Raw genomic sequence first — 17270 nt, 5'->3', positions numbered from 1 at the left:
GTATAGTCTGAGGTCTGGTAGCGTAATTCCTCCTGCTTTGTTTTTATTTTTGAGTAATGTCTTGGCTATTCGAGGTTTTTTCTGATTCCATATAAAATGAAGTATTGTTTTTTCAAGATCTTTAAAGTATGACAATGGAACTTTAATAGGGATTGCGTTGAAGTTATATATTGCTTTGGGTAGTATGGACATTTTAACAATGTTGATTCTTCCCATCCATGAGCATGGTATGTTTTTCCATTTATTAACATTCTCGGCTATCTCTTTTCTTAGAGTTTCATAGTTCTCTTTATATAGATCTTTCATGTCCTTTGTTAGATAAACTCCCAAATATTTCATCTTCTTTGGCATTGCTGTGAATGGGATAGAGTCCTTAATTGTTTTTTCAGCTTGACTACTGTTGGTATATATAAAGGCTACCAATTTATGAATGTTGATTTTGTAACCTGAGACGTTGCTGTATTCCTTGATCACTTCTAAGAGTTTTGTAGTAGAGTCCCTAATGTTATCCAGATATACAATCATATCATCTGCGAAGAGCGAAAGTTTGATCTCTTCTGACCCTATGTGGATACCATTTACTGCCTTTTTTTCCCTAATTACAGTGGCTAAAACTTCCATTACAATGTTAAAAAGCAATGGAGATAATGGGCAACCTTGTCTGGTTCCTGATCTAAATGGAAATGATTTCAATTTAACTCTGTTCAATATGTTATTGGCTGTGGGTTTGCTGTAGATGGCCTCTATCAGTTTAAGAAATGTCCCTTCTATGCCAATTTTCTTAAGTGTTCTGATCATGAAGGGATGTTAGATGTTATCAAAAGCTTTTTCTGCATTGATTGAGAGAATCATATGGTCTTTGATTTTTACTTTGTTTATGTGCTAAATTACATTTATACATTTACGTATATTGAACCAGCCTTGAGACCCTGGGATACAGCCGACTTGATCATGATGTATAATTTGTTTGATGTGTTGCTGGATTCTGTTTGTTAGGATCTTGTTGAATATTTTTGCATCTATATTCATTAGTGATATTGGTCTATAATTTTCTTTTCTTGTTGGGTCTTTTCCTGGTTTGGGGATCAGGGTGATGTTTGCTTCATAGAACGTGTTGGGTAGTCTTCCTTCTTTTTCTACCTTTTGGAACAGGCTGAGTAATATACGTACTAATTCCTCTTTAAAGGTTTGGTAGAATTCTGATGTGAAACCATCTGGTCCCAAGCTTTTCTTTATGGGGAGGTTTTGTATGGTTGATGTTATTTCTGAACTTAACATGGGCCTGTTCAACATTTCCACTTGATTCTGGTTAAGTCTTGAAAGGTGATGAGCTTCCAAGTATCGGTCCATTTCCTTCAGATTTTCATATTTCTGAGAGTAAAGTTTCTTGTAATATTCATTAAGGATTTTTTGGATTTCTGACAAGTCTGTTGTTATTTCGTCTTTGTCATTTCTGATTGATGAGATTAGAGATTTTACTCTTTTTCCCTGATTAGGCTGGCCAACAGTTTATCTATTTTGTTGACCTTTTAAAAAAAACAGCTTTTTGATTTATTGATCTGTTGTATTATTCTTTTGTTTTCAATTTCATTTAGTTCTGCTCTGATTTTGGTTATTTCTTTTCTTCTACTGGGTTTGGGGTTGGAGTGTTCTTTCTTTTCCAGTTGCTTGAGATGTCCCATTAAGTTGCTAACTTCCTCTCTTTCCATTCTACTAAGGAAGGCTTGCAGTGCTATAAATTTCCCTCTTAGAACTGCCTTTGCGGTGTCCCAGAGGTTCTGATAGTTCGTGTCTTCATTGTTGTTTGTTCCAAAAATTTGGCAATTTCCTTCTTGAGCTCATCTCTGACCCAGCTATCATTCAGCATGAGGTTATTTAAATTTCATGTTTTTGTATGAGTATGCAGATTCCTGTTGTTACTCAGCTCAAGTTTTATTCCATGATGGTCCAAGAAGATGCATGGAATAACTTCTATTCCTTTAAATTTACTGAGGTTAGACTTGTGACCTAAGATGTGATCGATTTTGGAGTAAGTTCCCTGGGCTGATGAGAAGTATGTGTATTCTGTTTTGTTAGGATAAAATGTTCTGTAGATGTCTGCTAAATCTAAATGCTGGATGGTTAGGTTTAAATCTAAAATTTCTTTACTCAGCTTTTTGTTGGAGGATCGAACCATCACTGCCAAAGGAGTGTTAAAATCTCTGACTATTATGGAGCTGGAGGAAATCAAGTTGCTCATGTCTGTTAAGAGTTTCTCTTATAAATTGAGGTGCATTCTGGTTGGGTACATAGATATTAATATTTGAAATCTCATCATATTGAGTATTACCCTTAACAAATATGAAGTGACCATTCTTGTCCTAACTTATTTTTCTTGGTTTAAAGCCTATTGTGTCTGAAAATAAAATTGCAACACCTGATTTTTTCTGGTTACCATTTGCCTGAAATATGGATGACCATCCTTTCACCCTGAGTCTGTATTTGTCTTTTAAGTTAAGATGTGACTCTTGTAAGCAACAGATATCTGGTCTGAGTTTTTGTGTCCAGTCAACTAACCTATGTCTCTTTAGAGGACAGTTTAAGCCATTCACATTAATGGAGACTTGATAAGTTTGGTGGAATTTTGGGTATCGAGTTTTTCAAAAGTCCAGTGGACATTTTTAATCTTTTCACCCTTAGAGAAGTTGGAGTTTGATCAGACGTTTCTGAGTGAGTTTACGTTTGTAGTAGAGGATTGGGTTGGTCATTATGGAGGATAGGTCTGAGAATATCCTGAAGAGCTGGTTTGGTTGTGGCAGATTTCTTCAACATGTGAATGTCATTAAAGTATTTAATTTCTCCATCATAAATGAAGCTGAGTTTAGCTGGATACAAGATCCGGGGTTGAAAGTTATTTTGCTTTAGGAGATTTAAAGTCGATGACTAGCCTCTTCTTGCTTGAAAAGTTTCAGCAGAGATATCTGCAATCATTCTAATGTTCTTTCCTTTGTAGGTAATGGCTTTCTTTCGCCTGGTAACGTTGAGAATTTTCTCCTTTATGTTACCTTTAGTGAAGCTAATTATGATATGTCTGTGGGATGACTTATTGGGGTTGAATCGTGCTGGAGTTCTGAAACTGCCTGCTATCTGAATTTCAGAATCTCTAGGCATGTCTGGAAAATTCTCTTTCATAATTTCATGCAGAAGGGCCTCTGTGCCCATTGATGCCACTTCATCATTTTCCGGAACTCCTATTATTCATATATTAGCCTTCTTCGAATTATCCCAGAGCTCTCTAAGAGAATGATCCGTTTTTGCTCTCCATTTCTCTTCCTCTTTGAGAGTTTGGGAGCGTTCAAAGGCTTTATCTTCGATGTCAGAAATCCTTTCTTCTGCTTGGTCCATTATGTTGCTGAGGGATTCTACTGTATTTTTCATATCTTTGAGGGCTATAAATTCTTGCTTCAGTGTGTCTAAGTCTTTGGTGGTTTTGTCTTTAAATTCATTAAATTCTTGAGACAACTTTTGAATTTCTCCTCGGATTCCTAATTCCATTTTATCAATCTCGTCTGCAATCCAAATTCTGAGTTCGATTTCTGACATGTCTGCCAGTTGTTTATGAATGGGGATCTTCAATTACATCCGCCATATCTTTCCTTGAGGGGGTTGATCTATTCTGGTTATTCATATAAAAGAGTTTTTCCGCTGATTCTGCCCCATGGTTATTTTACTCCCTTTGATTTTTCCCCTGGGGTTTTGTTGAGGGCCCGTTCTGTGTTGTGGCCTGAGACACTGGGGTCCTATCTGGTGTGGTGGGGTTAAGTGGTTCTGACTTATTTTCAGCTGGCTTCTGTTTGACCCCAGTGAAGCACTTGCTCTGGGTTGAAGTCTCAGTTCTGAGTCGGCCCTGCCCTGGAAGTTTCCGGGGTGTGTGAGTCGCCTCAGGCAAATCCTATACTCAGGGGTGGTCTCCTCTGGTTGCCCAGGGAGACAGGGGGTGTGGCTTCAGCTGCCTCAGGGAACTGCCCCTCTGATGTGGGTCTCGCCCAGCCTCACTCCTGCTTCCCAGAGTCAGGACCCACCAGCCGCAGTTCAGGCAGTGTCCACACCCCAACAAATCCCCTAAGAGTCTGGACTCCCGGGAGGACAGGTCTCCACATCCTAGAGTGAGGGTGGGGTAGGGCGCCAGGAGCCCAGAACCACCGGCAGCGAGCACACTCAGTTCCTCCTAGTCTCTCGTCAGAGTGAGGGCGGGGGTGGGGGTAGCAGTGAGAGCCCAGAGGCGCCAGCAGTAACACACTCAGTTCCACCCAGTTCCTTGCCCGAGTGTGTGCAGGCGCTCAGGTCTCCCCAGACCACAGAGCGAGGGCAGGGAGAGCGCTGGAAGCCCAGAGCAGCCGGGAGTCCAGAGCCGCCAGGAGCCCAGAGCCGCAGGGAGCCCAGAGAAGCCAGTAGCGAGGTCACACAGTTCCACTCAGTTTTATGCCTGGTTGTATTGCTGCCCAAAGAGGGCTGCTGCACCACACCTCGGAGAAGCACTTCCTTGGTGAGGGCTGCCCTCAGCTGACTGTCCTCACTTCTCTCCTGTGCCCCAAAATCAGTGCTGACCAGCCATAGCTTGGGCACTGTCCTCTCCCCTCTGGAAGTCACCCAAGAATCCGAACTCCTCAGGGACAGGCTTTCAGACCTCAGAGAGAGTAGAGGGGAGTGCTGGGAGCTCAGAGTTGCTGGGAAAGTATATTTACAGTTTTATACAGTTTTTATGCCTGGCAGGAGAACATCTAGGCACCCTAGTAAGGGAGGTAGGTCCAGATTTTAGTAGGTCTCTCCCGTGAAATGTAGTGGGAGGGCCTTTGATTTCTTCCCGTTTGTTTGTGGGGCAATTAAGCCAATCAGATGGGGGAGGAGGGACTCCCGTCTGCTTGGTGATGGGGTTTGTACCTTTTGTTTCCATCCTTGTGGTCACAGCTCTCCTCAGCCGGGTTGATGTGCATTCTTCAACTTTCTCTCTTGGTGCTGCTTGAATCCATCAGGTTACTTGCTAAATTTTCATCCCTTAACTCTCCTTCAGGACGGGAGCCTCTGTGGAAAGCTGGCTTCAGTCGCCATCTTGTCTCTGCACCCAGAACTAAGTATTTATGACAGGTCTCATCACACAGCGTAATTACTGAAAAAAGGGCACCAAATTATTTTATTCTAGTCACAGAATTCTTAAATGTGAAATGATATAATCAAAGCTAAAAATAAGCAAATTAAAGATTCTGGTTGGCTATGGCTTAGCAGATATCCTACACAGATCTATAAATTTATGAGGGACTTTCAAAGAGATCTGATTCATCACAGTAAGCTCTCAGATTCAAACTATTTGGAAAATTCTTTGGCAATGCTACCTGAATTCCCCATTAGTGTGAGAAAATTCTGACTGAACTGAATTTCTTAGGTGAGAGATACAGATGTCTGTGTTTTACATGTACCCTGTATAAGCTAATATATAGAAGTCTGGCTAATACCTGCCTAGGCATCTGTTTCTTGAAAAACCCTATACCAGTATCTGGAATTTATGGATCCAGGTTTGAGGGTACCTGTAAAGAAGAGCTGCAAAAATAATTGATAATAAATTATAAATAATAATAATAAAATAATAAATTTTAAATAATATATATTATTATTATTTATTATTTATTATTTAAAAATAATAAATAATAAATTTAACAGCAAAAATGAGTGGGAGAAGGGAAGGCTTAGTAGTCAACACAGTGGTTTCATTCACAGAGATGTGCCTGCTGCTAGAATACTCAAGGAGATTGGCATTTATTAATCTGGCACGTCTCAAGAAAGTAATTAAAATCTGGTATTATTAGTAGGCATAAGAAATTAAATAATGTTTCAATGTATCACTTAAATTAACTGGGATAAACTGGCTTTCTAATGGCCTAGAAAAATTAAAGGTCCTAATTTTTAAACTCTGCTGCCCACAAATCATTAAAAATGCCATAGCTCCTAGAATGTCCACTTTGTGAAATATTTGATTTTACATAAGAACAAAAATATCAACTCATTAAATCAGCTTTCATTAATATTTCCAGTATAATCTTTAATTTTCATATTTATCATATCCTTATTTATGTTATATAAATGAGATCATTCTTTAATGATCCCATTTACTATAAATCCAAAAAATATCAGCATTTAACCTAATTTACTACAAAATTTATTATAAAGCCCTAAATATGTCTTTGGAGAAGCCTATTTTTTCCTGAAATCTATATTCACTCTTTCTAGTTAATACATGTAACTAAACATCATGGCTTTCTAGTATTTAGTGAGAAACCACAGTTATTGTTTTAATGGTTTTCCATATGAATAACAAATATTTAAGTGGTACATCTCACCTGAAAATAAAATAGTTAACATTGTGAAAATTTTCTATAAAGTAGAAAAGATGTTTCAAGGAAAAGAAGTAAAATCTAGTGATGAGAGGAAAACAAAAAAAGTTTCCTTAAAACAGATTTGAGAAAAATTTGGCCTTTATATTTGCAAAACAATTGACTTTTTTCATTTTAATTGAATTTTAAAACAATGTTTTTTTTTTTTTAAAATACACTCTAAAGCAAACAGGTGACAATAAAAAATTCTTATAAATTCATTATTAGAATGCCATGCTGCCAAATGATCAAAGATAAGATTGTCATATTTTGGAGAAGAATTAACAAATTTGGTATACTCCAAATATTTAAACAAAAATCCAAATTAGATGCTACATCCTATATGAACTCTAGTTTTGCTTTAATTTAGTTATCACAGTCATTTATCTCAGTTCATGTTTTACATGAGACAGATAAGAAACGTAAATAAAGAGTAGCTGGTATAAGATAGCAAGGCCACAGACAACCATACCATTCTTCAAAGTCTAAATGTTAGACACAAATGTCTCTAAATATGCTTTTTCAAGTTTAAAGGAGTTAACAAGGCTATTTATCTGTCCTATAATGAGTTTGTTTCCTCTGATCTATCATAACTAAAAAATGATAATCTTTTAGACATGCACAGTATACTATGTATTTGATAAAGAGTTAGACACTTCTCAAGATTTGGTAGCTATAAAATGTATTTATTTGTCCTAATAATAGGCCAGAATTTTCACGTTTAAATATAGTAATAATACTGACAAATGTGCTCATTTAGTACAGTCTACTATAAACTTCAAATTCCATTCAGTGTAGATTTACAAGGAAAAATACAAGAAATTCACTTCAGACTCTTCAACCCACACAGAGAGTGGACTTTGCAACAATCCAACATTTGTTCGTTCAAGGTTCAGAAAACCCCCAGAAATAGAGATGTTCCGGTCTTATAATATTGAAAACTAATGCTTTCTTTTCAGATCATGTCAGAATACAGAAAGCTCAACATAGTTGCATCCCAATTAAGTAAGAAATAAAACTGTTTTTCTTGGGGACTTGGTTCACAAACCAATCAGTGTCTCAGAAATTAGTCACTGTGCAGGAAATGAAACACTGGAACTACCAATAGAGATGAGCACCAATCATGTTTGCAATGTATGTAACTTCAATTCTGAGAAAAAAAAAATTGCCATTACTCACTGGTTATAAAATATCTACATGAATCTCTAACAGTTGAATGTCTGAATCTTTTGGTTTTCTGCAATAAGATTCAGATGATGAATGGCTTCATATATATGTATACACACACACACACATATATACATACAAACACACATAGATCTTTTGCAGGTGCACTTTGGAAATTACATTTTAGAAATGTAATTTCAGAGTAACTGATTATAAATATGCCCCCACTCTCCACTTTTACAATAGTAGCCAGACACTACTGATTGTTCAAGCTCAACTAATAATTTTATGGATAATTACTGGATTTTACCACTTCCCCACCCAACCCAACAAATTTATGAAATAATTAAAAAGTATTTATTATCAGTGACAAGTTTATTTCAGTTTTTTTTTTTTATAGCTAAATGTCATGTGCTAAAAACTGGACACTTAGATCCAGGGACTAAACAGTATTTATAATGTTTTAAAGTTCAGAAATAAAAATGTTAGCCCATTTATAAAAAAAGGACGACCAAAACTTTTAACTAATTTTAACATACTAGAGAACACATTTACTCTTTAAAGTGATAGTATTTATATATTTTCTTCAACTCTTTATCTAGGGCAATTATGAAATCAGAAACATATAGTAACTGGTACCAAGCTGAACAGAGGTATAAATATAGTTAATGGTGATGGCATCTCTCCTGGTAACCTGGTATTTTAATCCAGTTATAAGTAAATTTAGCTTTGGCAGCAAAGTCAATAAAGACTAATGAGTTTAATGGAAAAAAATTGTTTAAATATGTTTTTTAAAAAAACATGACAAAAAGGATCTGATGATACTATCAAAATCAGCACACTACGTATACCTTGTGAAGTGTATATTACAAAATAGACTAAGGATCTCTCCTAAAGGGTATCTTCCCATAGGGATCACTGCACTACACCATGCCAGAGGTTGACTCTCACATTGTTTTCTACATGAGTGGAGGCATGAAGTAGTCCTGCTACAATGTACTATATATGATACACTTGATATCTCAGAACAAAAATAGTAAACACAGTACAGTTATTTAGCCAAAGAAATCTATATATAAGTTTGAAAAGAAGTTGCTTATCATACAATAATTAATTGTAAATGTGATAGAAACCACTGGCTAAACAGGAACACCTGATAATCTAATTACCTGAGTATGTCCTGTAAAAAGATGTAAGTCTTTCCCCCCAATATTCACTTGTATGTCCTGCATCTGAATCTACAGAATGAAGAGAGACAGAAAAGAAAAAAGCACATAAAGGGAAGTGCAGAATTCAACAAACCAACATTTTCAGAAGACCACCAGTTACTTAATGATTTATCATTATTTTTCCAAAAGATTACTTTTTAAGACAAAGCCAAAAGTATGTTTAAAACACAGGTTTTGCCAGCACCTAAGATTTCAGTTTCTTCATCTCGAATATCTTAAAGTTGAGGAATTCAACCAGGCAGTTTCAATAATACATATTACTGATGCTGTTTATTAAAACATACCATCTGACAAACAGTAAAAGAGGTAGTAGTACTTCATCACTGTTTTTTTTGGGTTGATTAGAATTTGTCTTAAGAAAAGCTGAATCAACCCATTTTGTTCTATGAGTGTCAAACTACTCTGAAGACAACAAAACACTGTGGACTGCAGTATCATCCTAGATCGCAAATACATTCAAATGGTATAAAGTGGCACAAAAGTATTTATAGTTTTTGCATTGTTGAAATTTGCTATTTGGTACCAGAATACATTCTTAAATAAATATAATTACATTATGCATCATTTCAACGAGCTTTTCTCACTTTTACTGATGACTTCCTGTTTTTATTTATTTGGACTATGGAAATGTTAGACAAAAAGGAAATTAGAGCAATTTTCTTATTTGAGTTCAAAATGGGTCATAAAGCAGCTGAAACAGCTCGCAACATCAACAACACATTTGGCCCAGAATTGCTAACAAACATACAGTGCAGTGGTTCAAGAAGTTTTGCAAAGGAGATGAGATGAGGAGGATACGGCAGCCATCGGAAGCTGACAATGACCAACAGAAAGCAATCATGGAAGCTGATCCTCTGACAACTACAGGAGAAATTACTGAAGAAATTGCCTAAAAACTCAATAACCATCCTGGCGTTCAGCATTTGAAGCAAACTGAAAAGGTGAAAAAGCTCAATAAGTAGGTGACTCACGAGCTGACAAAAACCAGACAATCATCATTTTCAAGTGTTGTCTTCTCTTATTCTATGCACCATTTCTCAATTGGATAGTGATGTGTGAGGAAAAGTGGATTTCATATGACAACTGGTGATGACCAGCTCAGTGGCTGGACTTACAGGAACTTCCAAAAGCACTTCCCAAAGCCAAACCTGCACTAAACAAAGGTCATGGTCACTGTTTGGTGGTCTGCTGCTGATCTGACCCACTATAGCATTCTGAATCCTGGTGAAACGGTTCTACCTGAGAAGTATGTTCAGCCAATCAATGAGATGCACAATAGATGGCAACGCCTGCCGCCGCACAGTGGTCAACAGAAAGGGCCTGGTTCTTCTCCATGACAATTCCTGACCACAAGTCGCACAACCGATGTTTTAAAAGTTGAACAGATTGGGCTATGAAGTTTTGCCTCATCCACCACATTCGCCTTGTCTCTCGATAATCTACTACCACTTCTTCAAGCATCTCAACAATTTTTTTCAGAGAAAATATTTCCACAAGGAGCATGACGCAGAAAATGCTTTCCAAGAGTTTGTCAAATCCCAAAGCATGGATTTTTACACTACAAAATCAAAAAACTTATTTCTCATTGGCAACAGTGCGTTGATTGTAATGGTTCCTATTTTGATTAATAAAGATGTGTCTGAGCCTAGTTGTAATGATCTAAAATTCATGGTCCAAAATAGCAATTTCTTTTGCACCTACCTAATACTATAGTGATCACTATAAAAGCCCTCTTAGAAAGAAAGCATTCTAAGTCAAAGTCAATCAGTTAAGAAAATATAATTCTGTCTAACAATTCATGACAGAGAAATGAGAATATGGAGAACTGACTTCAGTGATATCGACAGAGTACATACTTTCACTTATTAAGAAATGCACCATTTCAACTCACAATAATATTCTGATCTTCACATCCTCAACTTATTGACATAGACCTTTTTTTCCAGGATCACTATTACAAGACAGTATTCAAGATTTCACTACTCAAGTGTTGAAAAAAAAAAAAAAGCTTAGAGAACAAGTAACTCTAAAACATAGTATTTTTAAAAATAAGCCTGAAAGTTTAGTGATGGAAATATTCACTCAGTTAAAAGGGTAATAAAGTAACATTTTTTTAATATCATTCTGAAGTTAAGTGGTAAATGTAGTAAATGACAAGATTTTCAATAAAGACATTTAAAAACTGAATAGATTAACAACTACAAAAATTCCATGAAAAATAATTGACATTTCATATAAAAACACACAAATTCCACAGATTGCAAAGAAAAAGTGGCAACCAATAAATTGTGCCTATTAGACTAAAGTGGATTATTGAAGGAAATCATACTATTTTAACAGATTAAAAGCACAATGGATAAATTGAACTTGCAATTACAGTCATAATATAAGTAAGTAGTTTAACAGTTGACCTAAAGCAGCGGTTCTCAACCTGTGGGCCATGACCCCTTTTTAACAATGAAAATACATTGCTGCATTAGGAAGGTTAAGAACCACCTAAATCTTCCTTTAGAAGTAACCAATTCAATTCACCCTAACCCCACATATCGTTTGGTTTTTATTCAGATAAGTATGTTTAGACAAAGTATTTGTGAATATGTACTCTATAAGGACTTAATTCAAGAGCTAGAATATTAAAGCTTCCACATCTGTCCCATTAATCAACTACTTCTTCCCTCTATGCTATACTGAGACTAGGCTGTATTAAACTACTGCTATTAATGAGATGGATGTAAAACAGTGAGTTCTAAGCAGAGCAATCCTTTCCATGATATGTCCTTTTATAGCAAGGCAAGGCAAGGCAAGGCAAGGCAAGGCAAGACAAGACAAAAACAATTGTGTATTTATTTATGTATTTGTTTTATTTTATTTTTGAGAAAGACTCTTGCTCTATTGCACTGCTAGATTATAGTGTAGTGAGATCATCAAAGATCACAGCAACTTCAAACTCCTGGGCTCAAGCAATCCTACTATCTCAGCCTCCCAAGTAGCTGGGACTATAGGTGTGTACCAACACACAACTTTTTCTACTTTTGTGAGAGACTGAGTCTCATTTTTGCTGTTCTCAAACTCCTGACCCACCTTGGTCTCCCAGAGTGCTAGAATTACAGGCATGAGCCACCATGCCCAGCTAATATCTGTAATTTTTAAAACAATCTTTTAAAGTTAATATTCTGATTCAGGTTGAAAGAAAATAAGAAAAATACCAAGAATTATTTTTAAAGTCTATTCTACATTTTTTTTTTTTTTGAGACAGAGTCTCATTATGTCACCCTTGGTAGAGTGCCATGGAGTCACAGCTCACAGCAACCTCAAACTCTTGGGCTTAAACAATTCTCTTGTCTCATACTCCCAAGTAGCTGGGACTACAGGAGCCCACCACAACGCCTGGCTATTTTTTTGTTGTAGTTGTCATTGTTGTTTGGCAGGCCTGGGCTGGGTTCGAACCCACTGGCCCCGGTGTATGTGGCCAGCACCCTAACTGCTGAGCTATGGGTACTGAGCCTATACTACATGTTTGAAATTGTTATAATAAAATCGTGGCGAGAAATGGGGTAAATCCGTATAATAAATAATTGCTACAAAATCACCAAAGGTGATTATTGTTCATAAATATAGCTCTGCTTTTATCTGCCATTTTAACATAGTTCCCAGAAAAACTATACCTTTAAATTTCTTTTAAAGGAAATTTTAAAGAATTCCTCTCTCCAAATCTGTTAAATCACATTAAATAAGGTAAATCCTTTCATGGCATCTAAAGTCTTAGGAAAATAGAACTTCTAAGGCTGGCTGGTGGAAAAGATTTAGTTTATTATATTTCACAACATGGACTTTGGAAACAGACCACACGATACCACTTTGAATTTTCTCATGCCATATTATCTAAAAATGCTCCCCCCAAATGAGTAAACAAATAATGATTACTAAAAGGAAACAAATACTAAAAAAGTGAAGTATATTTTATCTTTCTAGTTATCTAACCATGCAAACTAAAATGATGACGTAAAACATGTTCCCCAAGGTCCTGTGAGGTTAAAGAACATTAATGTATCGCTAGAGGCTTTATAACTAGGTATGATTATTTGTAAAAATATCAAGAATCACAGAAATGTTCTATTCTTTTAAAAACTGTAACCATACTCCAGGGGATACATAAAGAAATAATTCAGTGTATGATAAAAATAAAATATGCAAAGATGCTCTTGAAAGCATTGCTAATAACAAAAATAACTGCAAATTTAGTTTGAAGGCCAAGAAGAAACTGTTAAATTTTTTCACAGTAAGAGACTGTGGCTTTCCCTAGGATGCCACAAATCTAGTAAAGAAAATAAGTATGATTTTATGACTGATAGTGTAGGAATAAAGTTCACTTAGACATCTTTGATAACTACCAAAAATGACAGAAGTTACTGCACAGTGCATGTACTAGCACTACGAATGTTCATTAGCAATATATGAATGTTCTAGCGATGACTAACAAGCACATGCTACCATGCCCAGCTAATTATTTTATTTTTATAATTTGTAGAGGTGGGCTCTCAGTTTGTTGCCCAAGGTAGGCTCAAACTCCTGCCCTCAAGCAATCCTCTCACTTTAGCCTCTAAATGAACTGGGATTACAGTTATAAGCCACTGTGCCCAGATCCAAATTTAATTTGTCTAGTCAAGCACTTACTTTTCTAGAATGTTTTCTTTCAAAAAATTAGTAAGTACTAAAAAAATTAAGAATTTGGAAGTTTAAGATATGCTGGTCTATCTAAAAATAACATTTAAGAATCTTTACTTGGGGGTGGCGCCTGTGGCTCAAGGAATAGGGCACCAGTCCCATATGCCGGAGGTAACAGGTTCAAACCCAGCCCCGGCCAAAAACCACAAAAAAAAAAAAAAAAAAAAAAAAAAGAATCTTTACTTGGGCCTGTGCATGGTGGCTCATGCTTGTAAACCTAGCACTCTGGGAAGCTGAGACTTCAGCAGTTCGAGACCAGCCTGGGCAAGAGTGAGATCCCATCTTTATGAACAAATAAAAAAGACAAAAATTACCTGAGTGTTCTGGCACATGCCTGTAGTCCTAGCCAATCAGGAGGCTGAGGCACGAGGACTGCTTGAGCACAAGAGTTTGAGGTATTGTGAGCCATGACACTACAGCACTCTACACCTCTCCCCAGAGCACAGAATAAAATTCTATCTCAAAACAAAACCTTATTTGGTGATAGCATTACTATTGATTTTGGGGGCCAAATAGGCCTGTCTTGGACAATGGTATGAATACCCCTTTTAAAAAGTAATGACTTTGTAAAAGTAATTTATGTCCATTATTTCAAAAATGCTAGTCATACAAAAAGTATAAATAAGTAAAAAAACAGCTCACATCCTGTCAAGTGTTAATATCTGCAGAACATCTTCCCAAGGATACTTCTAAATATATTTAAAAAGTAACTAGCAGAGACTAATGCCGCACCCCCGGCATCTAGCCGTGGTGGGGTGGCGCTGTCCGCGTTGTAGAACGCAGGAATAGGTGGTCTGTGCTCCCCGGAGCGATACCCCCAGCCCCCCTGGTATGCGACAGCAGCGCATAAGTTGCTTAGCATGCCTTTTGATGAACGTAATGACTCACGAGGTGCGGCATAAAAGCCTAAGAAACCTTTACCCTGAAACCTGTTTGTTGAGCTGAATGCCTGACTGTTGCTTGATTGTTCTAAGAAACTAAGAATAAACATAATGACTTACTGATCCAAAATCACACATAGCTGGTGGAGACTCAATGTCTCCGGGGGAACGATGCAGGAGCACGTTCCCACCATAAATGTCAGTGGATTGAGACAATGCATTGAGACAATGCAGGAACAACAAACAAGATGCTCCATCTAGATATGTACTTACACCACCCACAGCCACCCACGACTTAAAACTTTCCACATACCTTTACATTTCATATATTTCCTAGTACTATAATCACTTACATAATTTACACATATATGAAATCTTATAATCACATTAGAAATAAATAATTTGTGAATTATTACTAATACTAGTAGTTATAAAGAAAGAATTTTCACGTTTTAAAACTCTAACCTTTAAAGCATTTACTTAGATAAGGGGAAGTGAAAGACATAACTGATAACCAGCAGCCTTTGTTCCCCCTCGCGGGCAAAACCCCTTGCAGACAGGATATTGTTTAAGTGAGATGGTCAAATACTCACATCTACAAAGTTAGATATTAACTTGTAAAGCTCAGCAAGTTGTAGAAATACCTTTTGTAATTTGTAATGCTTTGTCAAAAATGTATAAAAACCACTCTTAAAATTCAGTACAGTACAGCTGCTTTCTTCATCACTCGGTGTGTGGCAGTCTGTCATTTTCATCCTGCGTCGACCTTTCAATCAACCTGTAACGTTCGCCCTGAGCACCCTCAGACTGAGGCCCAACGACTGGCGGTCCGCGGCAGCTGGCGCCCTCGAACAGGGACCTGAAGGACAGGTGATCTTTCTTTTTCTTTCTTTCTCTCTTTTCAGATTGAAGGTGACTCTCACCAGGGAGCTGCAGTCCCGCCGGTAAAGGCTGACCGGTTAAGTGTGAGTAATCCGCAGGCAGACATGGGGCACGCATTGGTAAAAGAGGAACACATGCTCAGTGTCATGATACAGCGTTTGTTAGAGAAAAATGGTTTTCATGTGTCTCTCAAGCGGTTGGAGGAGCTTATGCATTTCATAAAGCTGGTTAGTCCTTGGTTTCTGGAGGAAGGCTCTCTCTCTCTATCCGACTGGAAGAGAGTGGGGCGTGAGATGCGGAATTACATGCAGGAGCATGGGGAGCAGGTTTTGCCCCCACAGGCCTTTCCTTTGTGGTTACAGGTTAGAGAACTTTTGGCTGACAACACCTTTTTAGAAGCATTTATAAGAGAAACTGATTCGGAGGCTGGAAGCCCTGAAACTAAGGTGGCACCCATTTATGATGAAGTTTCCCCGGAGGTTCCTAAAAACTCTGAGCCGACAGTTAATACTGAGGATGCAATTCCCTCAGCCCCACCACTTAAGGACATTCTTCCACCACTCCCGCCAGTTGATAATTCTTCTGACAGTGACGAGTGGGATGTGGTGGATGAGTTTACTAAAGCAGATGAAAGAAACGGACGGGATGATTTCTTTAATCATCGCCGAGCCTACCCGGCAATCCGTACCCCCATGACTGCGCCTAGACCGGCTTTACGAGCTCCGCTTCCTCGTGTGCCTCCTTGCCCCCCCCCGCCGCCTGCAGGCTTTCAGGCGGCGGTGCGAGAAGCCCGTCAACAGGGAGATTTTACTTTCGCTTTTCCAGTACGCTTTCCTACTGAAGAAAGGGCACCACCAACCTGGGAGCCTCTGTCGTTAAAGACACTTAAAGAATTACAGCAGGCTGTTCGTACATCGGGGAGCCTCTGCCCCCTATACTTTACAAATTGTAGAATCAATTGGTAGCTTGTGGCTCACTCCGTATGACTGGCAACAAACAGCTAAGGCCACACTCTCTCCAGGTGATTATATTTTATGGAGAACAGAGTATGAGGATAGATCCAGAGAAAGCATTAACCAACATGTGGGTAGAAAGGCTCAGCCCACTCTATCCATGCTCCTAGGAACGGATGAGTTTGCCACTACAGAAAATCAAATTAAATTACCCCGACAATTTTTAGAGTTGGTCAGCCATAATGCAGTCTCTGCTTGGCGTAAACTGCCTCCTCCGGGAACCAAAAGTACCACTTTAGCAGGCATAAAGCAGGGTATGGAGGAACCGTATCCTGACTTTATTTCTCGCCTGGAAGAAGCTATTAATAGAATGCTCCCACCATCTGAGGGCACAACATTATTACTCAAGCAGCTGGCTTGGGAAAATGCAAATGCGCTGTGTCAGGACTTAATACGTCCACTCAGGAAAACAGGTACGTTACAAGATTATATTAAAGCATGCATGGATGCCTCACCAGCAATCGTACAGGGAATGGCGTTTGCTGCAGCAATGCGGGGTCAGAAATTCAGTTCATATGTTAGAAATGCCTTTGACAGAGACCCCAGTAATACATGCTTTGGTTGTAACCCCCCACATGATTTACCCACCTGTTATAACTGTGGGAAGCCAGGGCACATACAAAAGGATTGTAAGAAATCTACTAATGCTAATAATAACAGTAAAACCCGTGGGCTTCCCCCGGGACCATGCCCTCGTTGTAAGAAGGGCAGACACTGGAGAAATGAGTGTAAATCTAAGTTTCATAAAGATGGAACCCCCTTGTCAGACAAGGGCGCTAATTCTAATGAAGGCAACAAGCAAAAAAACTAGATAAGGGGCATTCTCCCAGCCCCGATCCCAAGGGAGAAGTAGCAGTGCCTACTACGGTACAACCTGTTTTAAAACCTACATCTACAACAAATTGTTTACCACCTGAATGGACAATTCATGATCTCCCACGAGGAACTCCTGGCAGTGCAAGCTTAGAT

General features: G+C 38.0%; 1 pseudogene; it reads right to left on the bottom strand.

Annotated features, from left to right (window-relative positions):
• LOC128579605 (ankyrin repeat domain-containing protein 12-like) overlaps positions 1–17270 on the bottom strand; it is a 64568-nt pseudogene that overhangs the window by 30582 nt on the left and 16716 nt on the right.

Source organism: Nycticebus coucang, unplaced genomic scaffold (assembly GCF_027406575.1).
Source record: "Nycticebus coucang isolate mNycCou1 unplaced genomic scaffold, mNycCou1.pri scaffold_70, whole genome shotgun sequence".
NCBI classification, from domain to species: Eukaryota; Metazoa; Chordata; class Mammalia; order Primates; family Lorisidae; genus Nycticebus; species Nycticebus coucang.
This window is presented reverse-complemented; position numbering and strand designations above follow the sequence as displayed.